Source organism: Echinops telfairi, unplaced genomic scaffold (genome assembly GCF_000313985.2).
Source record: "Echinops telfairi isolate 266 unplaced genomic scaffold, ASM31398v2 ScPeMD7_9;HRSCAF=40, whole genome shotgun sequence".
NCBI classification, from domain to species: Eukaryota; Metazoa; Chordata; class Mammalia; order Afrosoricida; family Tenrecidae; genus Echinops; species Echinops telfairi.
The window spans coordinates 78727892-78735211 of NW_022103906.1; the positions used below are offsets into that span (position 1 = coordinate 78727892).

General features: G+C 36.1%; 1 protein-coding gene across 14 annotated transcripts in view; it reads left to right on the forward strand.

Annotated features, from left to right (window-relative positions):
- The window catches only part of DTNB (dystrobrevin beta), a 292810-nt gene that overhangs the window by 7745 nt on the left and 277745 nt on the right, over positions 1 to 7320 (forward strand). The window lies entirely within an intron of this gene.

Below are 7320 nucleotides of genomic sequence, written 5' to 3' on the forward strand. Positions count from 1 at the left end.
AGGATGTGCACTGGTACAGATAGGAACTGGAAACACAGGGAATCCAGGACGGATGATCCCTTCAGGACCAGTGGTGAGAGTGGTGATACTGGGAGGGTGGGATAGAGAGGGGGAACCGATTGCAAGGATTTACATATAACCTCCTTCCTGCAAGACGGACAACAGAAAAGTGGGTGAAAGGAGACATTGCGCAGTGTAAGATATGACAAAATAATAAATTATAAATTATCAAGGGTTCATGAGGGAGGGGAGAGCAGGGAGGAAGGTGGAAAAATGAGGAGCTGATGCCAGAGACTTACGTGGAAAGAATATATTTTGAGAATGATGAGGGTAACGAATGTACAAATGTGCTTTATACAGTTGATGTATGTATGGCTTATAAGAGTTGTATGAGCCCCCAATAAAATGATTAAAAAAGAGAATTTTGGGGGAAAAGCTTAGTTTGACATCTATAAATCAGTCTTCTACATAAATCATTGTTTACACATAAATAATAAAACGTGTATGTACATAAATGTTTTTCCATGAACTTTAAAAAACTCACTCTTCTGTGTATGTGTGCACATACACGTACACATCCTTTTTGAAGCCCTTTGTGTGTGTGTGTGTGCGTGTGTGTGCGTACACAAGCTCACACACAGATTAGGAGTCTGAAGAGCGTACATAGAAAATTTTCATTATTTTTCACTTCTAATTTTCATGGATTTTTTGAAGCCCCGTCATATATAAGCTTTTCTTAATTTATCCTAAGATGAACTCACTTATGGCAGAATCAGTGTACTTTGCTCACACATACATGTATACACACATTGTTAGCTACTGTTAAATTGGTCACCGATTCAAGAATGAAGGGATTAGACCATTGTATGTTCATGGAAAAATGGAATAAAAATGATTTTTTTCCTGTGAACTTTTTAAAGCTCTCTTGTATTTTTTTAAAATTTCATTTAATGATAATGTTATAGTTTCAGAATTGAAATCCCTGAGTTTTTATTGTGGTTTTACCATTTGTTAAAAACATAATGATATGGATTTATTTGTGCCCCACAAAAATGTGTGTTAAATCCTAACTTCTATGCCTGTGGTTGTAATCTCATTTGGGGGCAGATTACATATGTTAATGAGACACAATTAGCATAGTGTTTATTTCATTTTACATCTAAAAGACTAAAGCCATGCTTCCTTGTCTTTCAAAGTGTTGTTTTTCCAGTTATAGGCTGTGGTATTTTTAATAACAATTTCAACGTGTTTCTTTATTTGCTCTTTTAAGGTTCTGAACAAAATGACATTATTCCACACCATTGCATTCACACACGAGTTTGGCTATCTTAGTCAACGTCAAAAGCCACTTTCTTTAAGTTGCCAACAGGCATTTGGCCGTCCTGGGAAAGCTACTTCTTAAATAGTTTTTAAATACTTCAATGAAAATGTACAGTTGCCTTATGATTATGTAGTAGTTGTCTTACCTGCACATTAAAATGTTTTTGCATCAAAAGTCACAGCCAGGAGAATAAAAGTCCAAGCCATGATTTCTTTTGGATTTTAACAATCTTATTAGTTTTTATTTCAAAATGGTTTGAACGGTGACGTTCATAACTATGAACATGGAAATTAAGCCTCCCTAGACTGGCTCACAAGGAAGTGGGGTAGAGCATTGATCTGAGAAAATAGCTGTTGATCCCCAACCTTAATTTCAAGGCAGATGACAAACGTTGCCCTCCAAGCCGCACCTTCTCTCCTATGCCCCAGCAGCAGTGGAACCTTTTCTGCTCAGGCCGTGAACCAGTCCACTCTTCACTCACACGTGACGCTTCTTCTTTAAGCAAGCCTTTCCCCAAGTCCCGTTTCACTGAGTGCTCTCAAAGGGGAGAGAACATGAACAATTACCAACAAGCCAGCAACAGAAATGGTGCTATTCCCAGGTTAAGATATTTTAATGGTTCACAAAATCGTTTTGGTGGCCTGTAGCCAGAATTTAAACCATTTAATAGAAAAAAAAAAGAAAAGGAAAATACCAGACAGTAGCTGTTTGAAACTTGGTTTTTACATATCTGAAAGTATATGTGTGTGTATGTGATGTATTTATTTAAGTATATTTCTGTAGGTTGTGGTCAGAGATTTTGCAAACTACATCCTTAGTAGCTATAGTCTATATTTCTTCCAGTAATTATCCTTGGGAAACTCTAGCAGCAGTTCTCAACCTGTGGGTTGTGACCCCTTTCACAGGGGTCGCCTGGGACCATCGGAAAACACATATTTCAGATGGTCTTAGGAACCCAGGCACTGCTTCGCTGTCCCTCTCCAGGCGGGTCTGCCCACATGCAGATATGCTGATCAAGTGAGAAAGAAGCTGTCTCAACCTTTGCACTGAAGTTAACTTTTTATGCATACTGTCACAAAATGTATCAATGTAGTTTACTGTGGTTACATTAAGACTGTTGCCCATGCTACCCCATGCTTCAAGACAAAATCTCATTTCTTTGTCATTAGAAAAAATATTTCACAATATATAATTAGATATTGCTTTTGTGATTAATCACTGCTTTAATTATGTTCAATTTGTAACAATGAAAATACACCCTGCATATCAGATATTTACATTATGATTCATAATGGTAGCAAAAGTACAGTTAGGAAGTAGCAATGAAAATAATTTTATGGTTGGGGGTCACCACCACACGAGGAACATTAAAGGGTCATGGAATTAGGAAGGTTGAGAACCACTGTTCTAGACTAAGAGTAGAAGAAGAACCTGGTGATTGACTTCAATAAAAACAAAACAGAAACAAAAGCTGGCCAGTGAAGACCTTATGAATCGCAGCAGAATTTGATTGATAGTAGTCCTAGGAGATGACCCCAACAGGAAAGATAGAAAAGACCAACAGCAGAGTGGACTCTGAAATTTGCTCTTTAATGTATAGTAGCTAAAGCCAATAATGATGTGAAAGTGCCGAACATGAGATTTCCAAAGGGTAGCTCGAGAAGGCAGGGTAAAATATGTAATAAAATATATAAACACCTGGAATTAGAATACTAAAAGGGAATAATACACTCAGCATTTCTCAAGCTGAAAGCAATGGGAAAAAAAATTCAAGCCTGAAGTTGAAGTATTGAAGGATTCAGTGAGCAAGATACTGAATGATGCAGGATGCATCAAAAGGTGATGAAAGGATTACACAAATTCACTATATCAAAAAGAATTTGGTCAGCGTTCAACCACTTTAGAGGGTAGCATATGATCAAGGATTGGTGATAGTTAGTGAAGGAAGAAGTCAAAGCTTCACTGAAGGTATTGTCCAAAAACAAGGCTCTAGGAATTGATATATTACCAACTGACATGTTCAACAGAAAAATGTTTTATGGGAAGTACTGACTCATATATGCCAAAAGTTTGAGAAACAGTTATCTGGCTATTCAGAAGAAATCCATATTTGTGTCCATTCTAAAGAAAAGTAGTCAAACAATGTAGAGATTATTTAACAATATAATTAATATATGTAAGTGTTCCTGAAGATAATTCACAAACAGTTGCAGTAGTTCATTGATAAAAATTGCCAGAAATTCAAACTGGATTCACAAGGGGATGTAGAATGAAGTATGTCATTGCTAATAGGTCTTAGCAGGAAACAGAATACCAGAGAGATATTTACCTGTGTTTTCTTGACTGGCATTTGACTGCCAGTCAATAAAGTATCATAACAAATTATGGATAACATTGTAAAGAATGGGAATTCCAGACTACTTCATAGTACTTAAGGAACCCTGTTGACAAGAGTTGATTTTGTGTTGAACTACTAGGCAGCAGGTCAAACCCACCCCACCAAACATGGTGAGGGAGAACGATGAAGCTTTCTACTCCTGTAAAGATTTGCAGTCTTGGAAACCCACCGGGTCAGTTCTACTCTATCCTGTACATTAACTAAGAGCCAGAATTGACTCCATGGTCATGAGCTTTTTAGAGATTTATTATTATTCTACATAACCTATATATAGATCAAGAGACAGTTGTTCAAACAGAACAAGGGGATGCTGCATGGCTTAAATTTAGGGAAAGTGTGCATCCTATTACCATATTTATTCCATCAGTATATGAGAAACAGCTATATGAAGAATATGCCATTAGAATTGGAGGGAGACTCATCAACAACCTTTGCTTTGCAAATGGCATGCTTTGCTTACGGAAGCTAAGAGGACTTGAAGGTCATACTGATGAAGGTCAAAGACTGGTCTCTGCCATATGGATCACACCGCAACCCAAAGAACTAACAAATCCAAACAACTGGACCAGGAAGCAGCGTCATAATAAACGGAGAAAGGTTTTTGTTGCCTAGGGATCCACAATCAACACCCATGGAAACAGCAGTCAAGAAGTCAAAGGGTACATTACACTGGGCAAACCTGCTGCTTAAGACATCTTTACAGTGTTATAAACCAAAGATATTACCACGAGGGTTAAGGTATGCCTTGCTTCAAGCCTTGATATTTTTATTTGCATCATAGGAATGTGAAAACTGGAAAAATGAATAGGGAAAACCCAAACAACTATATTTTAATTATAGTGTTGGCAAAGAATGTTGACTACACTGTCGATTGCCAGAGAATGAGCAAGTCTGTCTTGGAAATAGTACAGTCAGACTGTTCCTTGGAATCAAGGGTTGTGGGACTCTGTCTCATGTACTTTGTACTTTTTACCAAGGGAGACTATTCCCTGGAGAAGGACATCGTGCTTACTAGAGGGTCAGTGGAAAAAGGATGACTTGGTGCCATGGGTTGCCATAGTGTCTGCCACAGTCAAGCATAGCAATGACTGTGAGCATAGTGAACGACTGGGTAGCGCTTCCGTCTGGTGTGTGTGGAGTTGCTTTGAGATGGAACCAACTTGATAGCACCTAGCAATAGCCATGTGGTACAGGAAGACGCCACGTTTGTTTTTTCTGCAGATGTTTTCACTTGTTCCTATTCTGTTTATTGTAAAGACCATTCTTTTTCTTCCTTATATTCATTAAGAGAAATGTAAAAGAAAAAAGAGAGAAATGTAAAGGAATGTAGTAATACTGATAGATGAGAAGTCCGTGAACTTGTTCATGTATTTGCCTATCCCTGTACCACCAACCGCTGTGTCTTAATTACATAGCTTTTTAACAAGTCCTGGTGTGTAACAGAGTTGGTCTTCCAAGGTCTCTTTTTCCTTTTTAATGCTTTCGGGGCTACTATTAGTCCTTTACATTTATTTTAAAATAAATTTTAGAAAATGCTCATTATTTTCCTACTAAAACCAAAAAGAGAAAAGAAAAGGGGACCCTGCTGGAGTGTTCCTTCTAGATTCCTTTTTGATTAAGGCATAATTTATATATAGTAACAATCTACCTTTTAATGTACAGTTTTACATCGAATTCGTAAGTTGGGAAGAATTAACATTTTAATCTTGAGTTTTGATTTTGTTCTTCTATGACATGGTATATATCCTTTCATTTGTATAGGCCTTTATTTCTATCCATTATATTGATTTATAAAAATGTTGAACATCTTATTGAATGTATTTGTAGGTCTTTGATGATTTATGGTACTATTATAGTAATATCTTTACATTTTAATGTGTTACTGGTGAAAAAAAATACAATTGAATTTTAGATCTTTTATTTAATAACCTTCCTGAACTCATTTATTAATTTTAGTAATTTCTTTGTAGAATATTTACTATTTTGTAAGTGCACAGTTCTGTCATTTCTAAATAGTGACAGTTGCATTTCTTAATTTCTAATGCTTATAGCAGTTCTTACTTTATCCTGAATATTTATACTGGTTAGGATCTCAAGTACAATGTTGATGCTATGTCTTACCTTATTATCAGTATCACAGCAAAGCTTTTTAACATTTTTCAGTTAAGTACCATATATACTAGTGTATAAGCTGAGTTTTTCAGCACATTTTTAATGCAGTTTTTGTGGTAAAATTAGGTGCCTTGGCTGATATTCGGGTCAGCTTCTACTCGAGTATATATGGTAATATGTTTGTTAAAGGTTTGTTATAAATAGTCTTAATTAGATTAAGAAAGTGTTTTAATAGTGTGAATCTTAATTTCTTCTTTTTTTGAACCTTGGTTAACCTTTTTTAAAAAAATCATTTTACTAGAGACTCATACAACTCTTATCACAATCCATACATACATCAATTGTGTAAAGCACATTTGTTCATTCATTGCCCTCATCATTCTCAAAACATTTGCTCTCCACTTAAGCCCCTGACATCAGCTCTTCATTTTCCCCCTTCCTCCCCGCTCCCCCCTCCTCATGAACCCTTGATAATTTATAAATTGTTTTGTCATATCTTGCACTGTCCGACATCTGAGTCTTAATTTCTAAAGATAGGACTTTCAGTTACCTTTTGGATAATTGTTACTGACGTATTTGCATTTTAATCACGGTATGGTTGATAAATTTTTATCCTTTGTAATTTGTTGACATTTGCTTCACAGTCAATTTTATATCTGTTCTTAAAACATTAGCTAGTAACTGAGAGCAGTCCTCCATATACTGCATATTAGGCCAATTTTGTCATTGGGAACTTTATATCTTCCCTATCTATACTCAAAGTTTTATATGCTTGGTCTATTACTGAGAGAGCTAAATTTATACATGCAAATAGGATTGTGACGCTGTTTCTCCCAAAGTTTTGTTAAATTTTATATTTCAAGGCTATATTATTAAGAATAAACATGTGTGGGGGGGGGAAGAATAAACAAATGTAGTAAATAGGGTTGTTATAAGTCGGAACTGACTCGACCGCACCTGACAACAAGAGTTTTTCATGGTATTGTTTTATCATCTCATTTGCTTCATTGTGTCTGTTGTGATAGTACTGTTCTCATTTCTTAACTCTTGATATTGGCACCCTCTTTTGCTTACATGACTTTTTAAATGGAAATCCAATTTTGCCAGCACCATTTGTTGAAGAAATTCTCTTTTCCCTATTTAACGTGTTTCAACTCTGTATGAAAAACCAATTGTCTGTAGGTGGATGTATTTACTTCTAGGCTCTCGGTTTTGTTCCAGTTGTCTGTATATCTAGTCTCGTTTGAGTAACGGGCTGTTTTCACTAAACTGGGTGTGTGTTTTAAGGTCAGGAAGTGAGAAGCCTTCTACTTTGTTCTTACTCTTTTTTTTAAAAAAAGTTATATTATTGGGAGCTCTTACAGATATTATAGCAATCCATAATTCAATTAGATCAAGGATTATCGTACAATTGCTGCCACTATCAGTTTCAAAATAGTTTCTTTCTTGAATTCTTTGATGTCAGCTCCCTTTTATCCCCTCCCTCCCT